The sequence below is a fragment of the Harpia harpyja genome, chromosome 10, assembly GCF_026419915.1.
Source record: "Harpia harpyja isolate bHarHar1 chromosome 10, bHarHar1 primary haplotype, whole genome shotgun sequence".
Lineage (NCBI taxonomy): Eukaryota > Metazoa > Chordata > Aves > Accipitriformes > Accipitridae > Harpia > Harpia harpyja.
In genome coordinates this window covers 17,960,402-17,976,029 of record NC_068949.1, presented here as the reverse complement: position 1 = coordinate 17,976,029, position 15,628 = coordinate 17,960,402, and the positions used below count along the sequence as shown (strand labels likewise).

The 15,628-nt window shown below is 38.4% G+C and overlaps 1 protein-coding gene across 2 annotated transcripts in view; it reads right to left on the bottom strand.

Moving 5' to 3' along the window:
• The window catches only part of RASGEF1A (RasGEF domain family member 1A), a 175,091-nt gene that overhangs the window by 57,381 nt on the left and 102,082 nt on the right, over positions 1-15,628 (bottom strand). The gene's annotated exons all lie outside the window — the stretch shown is intronic.

The following is a 15,628-nucleotide window of genomic DNA, read 5'->3' as shown; positions in this document are numbered from 1 at the left end:
CAGTCAGTTATGAGAGTGATAATAACTTCATGGCCATAAGGAATTAAGGACTAAATCTTCATATACTTATACCTTCAAGTCTGAATTTTCCAAAGTGTTTCAATGTCATCAATGAATTTTGTTTTCAGTTAGTGCTTGATCAATCTCTTAGTTTAAACCAACTTTTTAAAAACTTCTAAGACTCCTGTGGTATCAGTTAATCTATAGGTTATTTTAAATCAAAGTAACTGTCTGTTTTCAAAGCAAAAATCTGATTTCTTTTATTTTCATTATACAAACAGAAGGAAATACAGGAAGTAAGCAAGAAACATGAAAAATTCAATTTTGACTTTGATATATGTTGTTCTGTTACTTTCATATGATACAAGGTTTTTCCTTAATAATATCAGTGAAGAAATGTTGCTTCCTTTCCATGCTAACAGCTGCAGATTTTGCCTGGAACTGAAGTGAAAATGTTGTTTTGTTTGTAGTTTTTTGTTTGTTGTTGTTTGGGGTTTTTTTGTTTGTTTGTTTTAATAAATATGTTCCTGATTCAGCAGAGCTTCTCCAACGACTTTGAGGGAGAAGATGACTTCTGTATAAATAATTCAAAGACCTTCTGGCAGTCCTTCAAGCTCTGCTGCAGATGCCATCAGAACCTAACGCAGTAGGAGCATACAATTGTATTTAGATTATGTTATCAGTAAACACAGTTACTGGGAAACCAGCTATGTTTATGAAGCTTCCTTGTAAAGATTTCTTTTTTCAGTAAAGCCTGAAGTGCTCAAAGGTACTGACTTCCCATTGTAGGGTATCTCCTGTTCCTGTCTACTCATTGGGATGACAAATAAGTCTAGAGCATGACATATATCATCTTGCCTGAGAATCAGAGAAAGCCTCTTTAATGCCATAGCCTAAATGTGATCCATGTGCGGTTACCAGGCAAAGTTTGTCTTGATGTTCAGCTTTAGCAAGACGTGACCTTTTGTAGTTGCTGCATTACGAGTTAGGCATACGCATGGGTGCAATCAACACTTACTCTGTCATTTCTTATTCTGCTTCTCGCAACCACATATCGCCCTTGAAAAGTCTGAATGGGCTCAGCTTTGGCGGAAGGTGGGTGTGCCCATAGAGGGTTAAACTAGGCTGTGACTTCAAAAAACTGTATGCAGCCAGCTTCCCTTTTTGTAAAGAGAGCAGCTTCCTGCTAGCACTGATAATGCAATATACCACTGTGTATATAAAATGGAAATCCCCATCCCCCTCAAAATGTTATGTAGTGGAACCTACGGCAAGTGTAAAAACATGATGGTATGTTTATTTTTGGAGAAGTGGGAAACTACTGTGGGAGTAAAAAGTTCTTATGGGTTTTTTTCACCATCCACCCCGTTATTTGTAGACAGTGGTTTAGAGGAAAAGACAAAAAAAGCTAATAAAATCCCAAAGAAATCACTGAATTTGGGGGGATATTTTTGCAGAACTTGGTAGTAGAGGATACGTACTTGGTATTAGAGAATACAGTGGTGATGCCTCTTCTGCTGCATCTTCCTTTTTGAGATATTATGATAATATTAAAATAGTGCCCCAAATATAGTTTTTAAATGTATAAGTGGTGTTTATTGTTGAATGCAAACAGTTGTGATTTTTCCTAATGTAAAAGACCCATATAGGCTGCAGGCTTAAAATTAGAAGCACTGTACTTCCCAAGAAAGCTGTAAGAGTGCTGTTGACAAAAGGTGTGTCTTATGTGGGCAGATTGTGATTAATATTTCTAATTGTGAACACAGACATAGTTGTCTTTTGTCATTGGAAGTCACTGACTTTGGAAGGAGGCACTTTTTTCCTCCATTTTTGATATGTGAAGATTGGCTCCAAGTGTTTGGCAACAGAGTCCATTTCTGAATCTTACTACTGCAGTTTAGTTTTGATGGAGTATTATCTCTAAGCAATGCCAAGGCTACTGCAACATATGGATACGGATTTCGTTTTATTTTTTTGTACTTGCATAGCGCCTGTATTTTGACTTGTACTTCATCATGATGCTAAGAGTTATCTTGGTGTCTCCTCTTGCTTGTACTGGTTTGTTATTATCATTCATCAGTGCCATTGATTCTGCTGTTAGCAAAGCGAAACTTTAGAAAAGGAGGATGGGAAATCCAGAGAGATTAACAGTTTTTTATTTCCAATTAGTTGAGGACCATGAGCAGTTGGATAACAAAAGATATCTTGTTTACCAGGTAGGAAGTTGTCATAGTGTGGGTTCTTGGAAGTCCAGCAGGTTGACTGGCATCTGAGAGATGGAGTAGTCGTGTAAAATAGTGCTGAGACCTTTTCAGTTGGCTGCCTTTTGGGGCTACTTGCTGTGTTTTAGTCCTGGGCCATGGACAAAGTAACCTCAGCGGTGTCAGCACTGTGGTGCTGATGGAGAAGTTAGACTTATCTGGCACCCTGCTGCATTTGCGGTCTTTCCAAGACGCTGGAGGCTCTGCTGCAGTGACTGTTCCAGGACCCTCTGGCAGAGCCCTGTGTAGTGACTGCTTTGAGGAAATACTGACCTAGAACAGGGAGCTGCTACTGGATTTTCATTGCTTTTTGCTAAAAGGGAGAAGATGCTAGTCATGAAAGAGGAAATCCCAAGCAGCGTGGTCTGATATGAGATGGGTAGCAACTTGGCCTGGAAAAGGTGGTTATTAATCCATTATTCCATTACTCAACTATTACTCTAGGAAGGGATTTGCAAGGATTGCAGGAACTAAGCATTTTTTGAGGTTGAAACTTTTATTTTGAATGTAAACTTGCAATAGTTAAAATAAAAGTGAAAAAAATAGCCCTGGTTTTTCAATATGTAGGAATTTTTACATTTTTTTATTTTAAATCATTTGTCGAGTAGTGAAGACTTTGAGGAAATAGTCCTTTGAGCTATTTCTCATATACTGTGAATAAAACTGTGTTCCCTTTCAGTTTTATTTGAAGTAGGAAAGAGGAAGCACTCTAAAAAAAAAAAAGACCCAGAATATCATTGCATGATGTCTGATTTGTGGCTTCCTGAAGATTGTCTTTGGTTGCCCAATACAACTTGTTCTTTAAGAGAACGTTGGTGAGAAAGAGAAACTTTGTTCTTGAAACCAGCTTCCGTATTTGAAAGAAAGCCTCTTCTTTTTTCTGATCATCATGACAACAGGATGGAAACTAGGTTTGATTACGTTTGTCAGTTAAACTTTGAAAATACAATAAACCCGGAAATATGGCTATCCCTGGTACACTGCTCATAGGTTAACGGCTAGTAAAGGAGGTGAAAATTCATAATTCCTTACAAGTCTCTAAAAGCACATCTTCCCTGCGCAGTGGAGAATCACGCAGATACCCCAGGCTGTGCTGCTTTGAGTTGCTGCCTTGCATGCAGTGCAGATCAATGCTGTCAGAGGCACTCACATATGGAAGTAGTACAGCAGCATTAGCCCAGTATTGTGCCAAGGCTTTACACCAGAGAGTGGGACTTAAGTCTGTAGAGCTAATTGCAACATATAGACCCTTAAAAAATGGACAAAATGTGCTGGACAAAACTCACTTCAACAGTTATTTTATATGCATGTAAGAAGATGGAGTGATCCTACTTCTTTTGATGATGCTTTGGAAAGTGACCCTGGGGGTGGGGGTTGCATTTTAACCTCACGCTTTATCTATAGCTCTTGCTTCATGCAGAAAGCTGCTCTTAGACTCCCAACCCTTGTTTCTCCCTGTAACACCTGTTCAGTTACATATTCAATTTCTTAAAAGCATGGAGAGACATAGACCAAAATAAAATGTTTTCTTCCATACTGGTTTCACTGTGAGCTCTTTTCTTTTGTTGTTAAGCAAAGACACCGTGGATTAAGTAATTCCCATAGCTTTTTCTGCAATTTGTTGAAGACATTCTTGTCATACTGATCTAGATGGTATTAAATGGCTTTATTACAGAGAATACAACTCAGAAATACATCATGTAAAATAAAGATGCAGAGCTTAGGCCACAACCTGCTCTGCATCTCTGCCAGAGCCTGTCATGTATGAGCCGAGCATGGCCATGCTACTAATAATAACTAGACAGACGCTATTTGTGGAGAGCTTTCAGGGTGGCAATAAATGTTTTGGCCACCTGGCTAGGGAACAATTGTGTGGTATCGAAGGCAGAGTCTTGCCCGTGTTGGCAGTGCTGCAAAGACTACAATCCCCTGTTCTCCAACTGTTGTAACAGATCATAGCAGAATGTTGGTCCTTTACAAAGAAATGCAATGTTTTGCTACCCATAACAATTATAGGACATAGAGTAAGGCATATATGCACACTGACAGTTTAGCTATATACTGGTACTATAAATCCGATTAAAACAGTGTAATCTTGGGAGTGTCTGAAGACACAAGTTGGGACCAAGTCCATTTTCTGGTTCTGCTGTAGATTCCGTTGTGAGCTATGTGTTATCTCCCTTGAGTCTGGTTTGATATTCACATGGCTATTTTGGTGTTGACTCTTATTTTTCTGAAGAGTTCTTGGAGAAGTGGAGGATGGAATATATATTTTTCCATTTCTTAATTCAAGTTTCATCTCTATCCATGTCCTAATGAACACTTTCATTTCAGTACTTAAAACTGGAAATGGGCAACTAATTGGCAAGGCTGTACTGTGCCTTACTGTTTCATTGTGTAGAACTCTATGATGCTGAATACAGGGCTTAAATTACTTGTACTAAGTCCACTGCTTTTTTTGTTTAAAAGCATTTCTATTTGCAAGTCAGAGGGGGAACTTCTGGCTGTAGAATTGCTCTACACTTTTCAGGAAATAGGCTATTTACTGGGGATTTCCTTGGTGAAGCAGGTTGCTTGGCACGGGCTGAACGTTTGCAAGTTTTGAGCCAAATTTTCAGTGACCTATCTCCATTCCTGGACCCTATCTCCATTTTTGATCATCCTTCTTAGCACAAATATTTGTACTCAGATCACACTGGAACATTGATTTCCTCTAAAAACAAGTGTCATCACTGGTGAATCACTTTATATTTGCATTAATAGTGAACCATCCTTTGTCTCCTACTAAAGACTCTCCGGTTGAAAAGTTGTGTTAAAAGGTAGGGTTTTTTTTCTGTTTTGTCTTATTGCGGTGGCTGTGTTTTGCTTTACTTATGTTCAGGTGCTTCTCTATAGCTTGACTGTTCAATGAGAACAATCAGTGTATGAGCTGATGCTTTCAGCTATTATCTGTTGCCGCAGTCTTGTGTTTTCTGATGTCCCCCAGTGCGTGTCCCAGAATAGAATGAGGATCCTCTGAAGAGCATGAGGCCTCAGGCGGTCACCACATGTGACCAAAGCAGAAGCTGTGGAAAATGCAACTATCCTTAATTCTGAAAGGAAAAAACCCAGCAGCTCAAGTGAAAAAATCCAGCCTGGAAAGCACCGAACAGTTTCTCACATAAATCTTCAGAATCTTCAGTATTTTTCTTGTTTACAGGCAACTCCAAACTCTTTGATCTCAAAATGGTTGTACAGTCACAATGTTAGAATTGTTATAAAAGGTGTTTGAAAGTGATAATGTGGAAGATGATGAACACGTTTGAGAAGCAGGCTTTATTCCAAGAAAAAAAGGCACTATGAAAGAGGGTGCCAGAATACTTCTGGAAAGAAGGGGAGCTGGTGTTGCAGCCAGGATGTGTTTCATTGGATCGAAGTGAAAAGGAAGTGAAGAAAAACTTGGACTTTGCACACGTTATGTAGTCATGGAAAGCAGGATATATATTAAGAGTTTGAAATTTTCTGCTAATAAAATATTGCTATTATGGTAATGCAGGCTTACAAAATAAGCGTGGACACTTCAGGATCTGGGCCGAGGGCCAGCAGACGGTGAGCTCGGATTCTAGCATGAATCATGATGGTGGTGTTCTCAGTAAGATGTTGTTTTCCTGGTAGATGCAAAAGGCTACTCAATGGAAGACTGACTTGAATGAATAAATAAAGCTTGCTGTGACAAATGAACCCCCCCCCCCCCAAAAAAAAAAAAAAGAAAAAGCCACAACTTGGTTGCTGTTCCACAGCACTCTAAAGAAAATGCACCAGGAAAGCCTCAGCCAGTGGATTCTTATCTTATGGTTGTGTGCTATGTACAGGAGAAAGCATGATTCTCATATATCGGGATAAGGTGGTAAAAGAAAAAGGTAAGATGCTTGGCTTCAAAATACTAAGAGGTTCATTTTGTTGTCATACCCTTCCTTTTTTGAGCATATTCTTGAGCATATTTTGCATGCGTGTGCTTTAGCATTCCTTTGTCATGGAATTCTGGTAGAAGCATCCCCTGCCTTTTATGTTTCTGGACAGAATTTTCTTTGCTAAAGCTCAGGCTGCATCTCCTTCTTTGGATTGTTTTAGTATTCCACACTGTGTTGTGGTGCTTTTATCTATCTATTTATGTATTAATTTCAAACAGTGAGTGTTAGGTTGTGCTCTAGCGCTTTGGGAGTGAAACATCACACAGATTGAAAAAACAGAGAATTAGAAACTCTGTGTCCCAACATAATACACCCCTCATTAGGCTGAATAAAAGTATGGGAAAAGCATCAGAAACTGATGCTGTGCTGAGCACAGCCTGCAGCTCATGAGAACTACATCATTTAGGGTAGCATCATTGATAACGTGTAGCTGATTCAGGGTATTGAGAAGTTACCGATTCCTACTCATTGAATGATGTCTTCTGTTTGAATCAACACCTTGCCTTTACATTAGCTTGATTGAAAGTTTTATTTCTAATGTTTTAAAAGTATAATGGATACTGTCACAGGCTACTATAAACAGCTTAGGGATTTTATTGACAAATTGTAAGAAATAATTTAGAAAAGCTATCTTCAAAAAAACCCAAACAAAAAACAGCTGCCTTTCCTTTGAGCAACTCTGCATCTCTTTATCCTCCTTTTCTCATAACCAGTGGGTGACAGGGTAGCATATGATTTGATGCTGAGACTTTCTCACAACAGAAATGTCTCCATTCTAGTTTACAGTTTGAAAAACTGTCAGAATGTATTTCTATTTCTCAGAAAAACTTCTCATTAGCACTGCATGCTTGCTGTGGTGAGGAAAACATGACCAAGAAAGACACCCTTGATAATTACAGAAATGAGACAGTCATCACCACAAACACACACAGAAAAACCCCCAAAACACTAGTGGGTGCTGAAAATTATTAAGACCTGTACTTCCAAGTCCCTACTCTGTTGTAGCAATTACTTTGTGCATCAGTTGCCAGCACCTGTTAGCAGTTCTTTGCATTTCAGTTTTCTCACTTTGCAAGATAGTATCTTCTTGGGGTTTTGGGGTGGGGTTTTTTTGTTTGTTTTGATTTTGGTTTTTGCTTTGTTTCTTTTTCATTTATCTTCTTTTTGGAAATATTTTCCCTGCCACTCATGATGTGGGAGGTGCAAGTCAGGCATGGTGAGCACTTGCGTACCCAAGAGTGGTTTTCCCAACTGCAGTAACACAAGGAAAAGGCTCTCCAGGACTCAGCCAGGTGCTGGTGTGCCCGCTGCAGCACTGCCGGCCACCTCCGTGCAGGTACACCCCTCCCGCCCTTCTGTCCTTCAGTTTTATACTTTGCTCAAGAGAATCAGCCTCAATCTGGCAGTAACGTGGTGAAGTTCAGAAGTGAGCAGGCACCATGGTAGCTGTCACTGAGCTCGTTTAGCACAGCATAAAATCTACTCTTTGTCGTATGTTCATCTATGCTTCAGGAGAAAAACAAGCGTAAGTGTGACATGAGCAAATACAAGCTGAACTGATCAGGAATAAAGGTGAGAAATACAATTTCTCTCCCACCTGATTATTTTAGGCATTTATTTTCATAAGTCTATGTGTTGGTTTATGTTTGGTATTTTAGCATGAGGTTTATGACAGTGGTATGTGTGTTCTGATCACGCTGCTTCGAAAGCCAGCATTGGTATTTAGCAGAAATTTAACCTGATCAACTAATTTTCATGGCCACGATGAGCTGGGCACCAAAAATGCATCATCTGGCTGATTTATTAATGCGTGAGCTGATGTACCATGTATATAATGTAGTTCTGGCCACTGCTGTAGTCCCGGGAAAGCGTCAGGGCCTAAAGCATATCTAAATGCCACCTTTCGTAAGAGTAAACTTCAAGGTCACCATTAGAAATGACATTTTATTTTAACCTTCAGGTCCAAGAAGGTGACAATGTGTGAGATTCTCAGCTGAATTAATTGTTAATTCCATTAAAATCATTACATCAGCTGAAAATGAGGCTCAGTGCCATACAAGGTGATGTATGTAAATAGATGATGTCATAGCCATGTCCTATGCTCTCACCTGCCACAAACCTGCAGACTGATTCTCACTCGGGCACTGGGAATATGCCTCCATGCAATGGCACAGAGAAATTTGCTCTCTGTCAGCAGTCTGGCTTGGTGATTCATGGCAAGTCCAGTCTGAGAGCCCTAGAAGGATTCTGATCTACCGTTGTGCCCACAGAGTGACAGATCACGTAGGCCAAGCATCATGTTGTTCTCACATTTTTGCTTTGCGGATTCCAGGTGGCAGCTGCCGTATACCCAACTGGTAAGAGACACTTTGCCCGTTCTGCCCTGCTCGCAGAGATATAGGCTACTTTTATCCCGCCCCTCTGTCATATCCTCAGGGACTTCACCAATCCTTTCATTTCTGTACATTCACCTTTTTCCTTATGTGCCAAAACAAAGGCTTTGCGTAAACCCTTTTGTTTCTGAAATCAGTGTTAACCATTTGTGAGACATCTTCTGTCTAAAGACTCTAAAGCATGCTACAAACAACAACCAATTAATCTTTACTGTGGGGAGCTGGAGTTTATTAGATTATTTTTGAGCAGCTGGGTTTGCTGGCTACAGGATGTTGAATGAGTTACTCAAAATAGGGTGCAAAGTCTCAGGAGTGCTCTTTACCTCTCAGGGTAACAATAATTTAGTAATCTTCCTTCACAGACTGAGAAGGAGCCCAAAAACATAAGCAGTACTACTAACTTTATTTTTCAAATAAGGCAACAGGTTCTCTGCTTAGTGATTTTTGTCTGATGCTGTTCTGAGTTAATGGCAAAGCCAGGTAAACAATCCAGCTCCCACGACATCCAGCCCTGTGACCCACTCAGCTCATTTATTGGTACAAAACCCACAAAGAAACCCATAGCAATACTGTCTCTCTTTGTCTGACCTTTCATCGCTCCTTTGTAGGTACATGTGGAAGAACTCTTTTTCATGCAGATTTCCAGTAGAGATAATGTATAGTTTGTACACGTGAAGTAATTTCAAAGGCCTCAGCTTTCCCTGAATTGAAGAGATTTTGTAAAAAAAGTTTTGTAAAGCTAATACATAATTAATCATAGCCCTATGAAAGTGAATTGCAATTTCTTATAGATAGTTAACGTAGGCATGTGATCTCCTGTGGAAAGCCTGATTAGTCTGCATTTAACAAGCCTAATGCAATTCCATCCACTGAGGTGATTGCCAAAATATTTTAAAATATTTTTTCTGAAGGTTCTTAAGTCCTTCCTTGTCATCATTACGTGATACTAAATACATCTTAGCTGATTTGGAAGACAGGTATTATTATTATTTTTATTTTTTCTGCAGCTGAAAAAGGAGTTTTTCCCCCAATTACTAGATGTTAAATCTGAATTAAGAGTAGAATTCTTCTCCCATTTTTTTCATTTTTCTGATTACTCTAGCACGTAGGGACACTAGGGAGTGATTGTTCTCTTAAAATCAAGGGTAGAAGTTATTTGATTTTTTTTTTTTTCTGTATTATCTTTTCATGGTGTATGCTTCTCTTGAGAAGAATGTTATATAGTCTAATTTTAGATTAGGTACAGATTAAGTAGGTTTTTCATTTTTTACTTCTGAATTATATGGATTATCTCATAAGTCATTAACATTTGCAAGCCTGTTGTGTAAACCTTTCTGCTTTCACATCTATTTTATACAATGAAGACTTTCAGTGGTGGGGTTTGTTTTGTCTTGTTGGAGATATTTCAGGAAGAGCATCATAGAAATGGGGCCTGGAAGTGACCTGAGATATCACTTCAAATCCACCCAGGACAAGGTACACAGTATTCTTGGTACATTGCTTTGAAATGGCTCTTTAAAGCTTTTAATGAACGACTTGTTTGCATGTGTTGTAAACAAAATAATTACAGTCTTTCCTTGTAGGATATTTTCCAGTATTTTTCATTTCTCTTGCTTTTCTCTGGATGCTTCTTGGGTTTTTATAGTTTGGAGCTCAAATTTGGGCACTGTATTCCAGCGGGAGAGACACCAACGTTGAAAAGAGTGGAATAGTTACCACCACTGCTTGCATATAACATTCCTCTCATCTCTTATTTTAGCAATCACACTGAGTTATATTATTGCCTCATATTGTGATCCGCTACACCTCCTACTTACTGAGTTCCTCTGTTCGTGTGAGCGCATTTGCTAGCAGTTCTCCGGGCTCATCGTGCACGTGTCTAATCTGAACTTTGTCCTGTTATTTTTAAATTCTAGTTTGCCAGGAACACTTTGAATTTAAATGCTGTCTTCCCAAGTACATCTCCTCCCACTTTGGTAACGTTCCTAAATTCTTCATGTGTAATTTAGATCATTGTTGATGATCTTCATAAAATACTGAATAGACTGGGCAGAATACAGTGCAGACCCCATATAATCCCACTGGAGACAGCTTGCTAACACAGTAGCAAGCCACTGATAACTATAGCTCCATTATGATTTTCCAGCGGATCATGGGTCCTGCTTACACTGATTCCCTGTGGAGGAAATTTTCTTAGGCTCCATTTAAGAATGCCCTCTGTGACAGAGCAAATAGCTTGAGCCATAGTTAAGATATGTCACTCCGACTGCTGTATCGTAGTTGCTAGGCCAGTTATCCTGTCAAAGAAGGAAGATAGACTAGTTTGACGTGATGTGTTCTTGACAAATTCATGTTGGCTATTTCTCATCACTTTATTGTGCTCTAGGAGCTTGCAAGTTGATTGGTTTTTTTTGTGGGTCTTCCTGAGCATTACAGTTAGTGACCTTGTATGTAACACAGTGAGTCCCTCCTGCTTCCACCATTTAAAATGCTGTGTTTATCTTTCCCCAGTAATCTAACATCTCCCCTTCTATGCTCTTTTCTGGTTACAAAACAGAACGTTGTGGAATTGGTGCAAATAGAATATTAGAAAACTAATTACATATCTATTCTCATGAGCTTCTCATCTGAATACTGCAGCTATTAGAGGATTAATTAGCTTGAACAAACATCAAATGTTTACAGCTAACTGATTTTTCAGCTTTACATCACGCACAATACCGTTATGCTAAATTTGGTGTGATTTTTGCACACAAACTTCAACAACAACAAATTCTTGGTACAATACAGTTAGTTTCCAGGACAACTTTTGCTGGTTTTGCACCAACATACTAACTGCCATGCTAAGCTGCCCTGTTCCAGCCCTGTTGCAAATATACTCTTCAGCCTATTCAACAGCTCCCGAAAGAAGCATGTCTGCAATCCACCTTGACAGCCATTGCTCAAATATATCCAAGTATCTTTGACAAAAATGGTTAACAAAAACTGATGCTGATCTATTTGCATTTCTCAGACCTAAAGATGCACAAAAAATAGAGCAAAACGGGTGTAACTGAAATGTCAGAATCCAGGGGTTTATTCCTTTTCCATACTTGCATCATCTGTACGAAGCCTACAGTTGCTGTGTTCCACATCGTTTCTCAGGTTCCTATTTATAAAGAATGCATGTAACCGCTTAAAATTTTTTGTTGTTTCATTCAAGTCGAAGAGTTTATTCCCAAGCTTAGCAGTAAGCATACTTGCAAGCGATTGCAGGAATGTGCTTCCAGGAAATCTGCTATGTTTCTTGTGAGCATTATCACAAATTCAACTGATGGCAATTGAAAGAGCAAAACCCTTTGGGTCTTTTTGCACCGGTTCATGGTATCCTGTTTCATGAACTGGTAGGTCCTCTTGTTGCCTCCTGTAACTCTCACCTGCACTCTATAGCCCTCAAAAATACCAATGTTTGTTTATTTTAGGACTACGGATTATGATAAATGACCCTCTGACTGCATTAGTTCTAGTAAAAACATTAAGATAAGATATTCTCTGGATGCAAACTGCTTGGGTTACATTTGTAGAAAGAATTTATCTGTGTCATTTAATGTCAACTCTATTGTAGAACTGAATTTGTAGACAGTCGCTATCAGCTTTCTTCCTAGCACCATACAAGCCTGCTGTGAAAAAGTTTGTCCTGAATAAAGACAAGTACAATTTATCATTTACAACTTGTATTTTTAAGGAGTCTCTGTGAGCCAAGCAGACAAGGTCTCTTGTTTCTCGAGCTGAATATAACAAAGCATGACAACAAAGCATCTCATTCAGAAATATTAGCGAGTTATTCTGAGCTGTTGTCTCTTGGATTTGGATTTGGCTTTCCTGGATTTGATCTCCTTTTGAAGTTGGTAGGGGGATTTCTGTTGATATCAAGGGAAACTTGATCAGATCTCTCATGAACAGAGCCTGTTAAAAGTCACAAATTTAGCAGGATTGTTGTGGGCTAAAGATTGCCTAAATGCCATCAGTCTACTATAAATGGGGCTGCTAGTGTGATTTAATCACAGATAGTATCTATTCTGTTGATGAGCATTTTCCTATGCAAGGATAATGACCGGAACCATTAATAATGTGTGATGACCTGTGTGCAGAGATATTATAGCATAATTCCAATTTCTGGAGAGCAGAGGATCACAATTAAGGAAGCTTACTAGGGTACTAATTTATTTTTCAATGTTAACAGAAAAATATATGTTATTAATGAGGCTGCTCTGAAAATAATGACGAGCATGCTAGGAACCAAAAATACCACTGTGCATTATTCCCCAACACTTATAGGAAGGTCCTTCATGAAATGTTCTAGGTAGGGCAGCCTGTAGAAACTTGCAGAACTTGCAGAGCTACTACTTAAAATATTGTGTGTAAAGAGAGGAATTCTGTGCTTGCTGTTAAAAATAAACTTTTGTCTTTTAGAGTGTAAATTCATATTCTCTGACCTTTTGGAGCATTGCTTTAATTCACACTTAATCAATTCTGAATATACCTTTCCATATGTTCAGACCTAGATTTATTTCTTTGTGTGATAAAGTTTTTTGTAATTATACAGTTAAATGTCTCTTCTCTTTTTTTTGTCAGCTTAGAAAAGAAGCATTATTTATTTAGAGAGGCTTGCAATCTCTTTTGCCTGCATTTATTTAAATGTAATTCTTGCTGGAAATTGCCTTTATATTTTGTTTCAGAAAAGTTTATTTGACAGTTATGAGTTTTCAGTTTGCTAAATCAGCTGTAAACCTTACTCTGTGTTGTAATGATGATCTTTAAAGGTAAAAGTGATTAGCTCATAAAAAGATTTTTAATTTCTTTTTAGATTAACTGTTTGATTTGGTCCACCAAGACCGTTTTGGGTTGTTTGGTTTTGGGTGGGGTTTTTTGACATATGCATAATAGTATTTTTCTCAGTCACTCTCAGCAATTTTGTTGCTTTTGCATTGTTCGTAACCTGCTGAAAAAATGAAAACGAAAGAAGTAATTGCTGAAATAGTTTGTACTTTAGAAAACAGTAGGTGACATGAATATATTAATTCTCTCACTTAGGTCTCAATTCACACACTCATCTAAAGCATTGGCATCCATTGAGTTTCTACATGTACTATTCTGAACTGGGATATTGGGTTTATCCAAAATAATATGAAAATGGCTAGTTTGTCTTAACTGATAGTAAGAGTGCTGTGACAACTTAGTGATATGGGATCTGAGAGTTAGAAAGGACTTTGAATGGAAAGCACTATTGTTAAAGTACTATGTTCAGTGTGTTAAGCAAAATATGCAGTATTTCAGTTCTTTGTACTTCCTTAATATGTATTGTTGTGGTAGAATAATAATTGAAAATAACACCGCTACAAACTATAAAGTAGTGTCTCCATCCACATACCATCAGCTAGTATTGTCTTGATCCCGGCTTTACTATTTAACCAGAGGTTGACCAGGCCACTGAATAGGGATGATGCATTTTTGTGTGTGATGGGTTGGTGTTAGAGTCTAGCTGGTTTTGTTAAAATTGTATGGATATTGATTTGTGTGTGTGTGTGTGTGTTTAGATGCACTTGTATAATGGCATTATTTAAAAACACTGCATAGTGCTTGTCATAATCTCATCTGGAGTAATCAATTGTACTTTAGCGGTTTTACATGTGAAATGCTGATGGTGATCATGATATACATGGAGAAAAGAGTGAGATTCAATAGCTACCGAAACGTAGCTTGTATTCCCATAGTCACTCAGAAATATAACTTGAGATGAATATCATAACAATTGTACAAATATCTAGCAATAAGTTAATCCTATATAATGATACACAGTTTGAGCACTTGAAATAAACATCAGCTTTTTGTTGACTTGCTTTCTCCCCGTAGGCCTTTGATTGTTGTAAGGGAGGACAGGCTACAGACCTATCTTTCAATCACAGCTGGTCTGTGGAAAGAAGTGCAGCAATGGTGCAGGCTAGGGAGCATAAAAAGTCACAGATCAGGGAAAGACAAGAAGTGCCTTTGAAGCTGATCTTATTTGCCTTTTGAGGACTCTCATACTGTGGTGCTCTTAGCAGTCTCTGATTGTAAGATTTCTGTCACATAGATATGAAGTTGAATATATGATATCTTTTTCTCTGCTACACATATCAACAGAAAGGTTCAATGAGTTCTCCAAATGGTATATAGAAAAAAAAAAAATCTGCATCCAGAATTTGAGCTGGGTTAGTCAAGAACAGGGCTAATCATATTTGCATTAAAGGACTGTTTGTTCTTTTTTTTTCCTCTCTTTTTTTTTTATTTGTTTTATTATTCCTGTCTGACTTGGTAAACTCTTCTTCCAGAAATGTGGGGTTTGTTTCTAGAATGGTGGTTGTTTGTCCTCAAGTGGTGTTCTTTCTCTAGTCTTCCAAAGAAGACTGTGCATTTAGCATATAGAGTACAAACTCAATCAGTTTGCTTTGTTAGTCTGTGTATTTCAATAGTAAAGAGAAAATACACATGCTTTTGTCTTGCAGCATATGAAGGAAAACTGCTTTTTCTTTTTGGTGTGAGAGTATTTTGGTTCTTTAAAATGTATTTTTACAATACGTATTTTGATATTTTGTAACGAATGATGAATGATATTGCTAAATGTGCACTGACTTGCTCTTGGTTGCTGACTCAGGAAATAAAATTGGTAAAAGCAGACTGGTTTGTTTTTACAGTTCATATTCTGGGTAATGCCAAAGGAGAAACCTTTGCTCCTAGGTTGCTTTCACACCTGACAAGACTCCAATTAGAGCTGCTTCTGAAAGCAAGTACAATTTCTGCCTCTTTCCTCTGGTCCCTGTTGCTGTGGGGTGGGCAGGGGAAAGGAAATCCCCAGAAGCAATTCCAGTCCTTATTGCCATCTGTTCAACATTCATCGTTGTCACTACACGTTGTGAGAAAACTATTTGCTTTTGGTAGTTTGATGAGCTTCCTACTGACTTTGCGTGTTGAAATGGCTTGGTGAAAAATGTGATCAGTGGTTGGA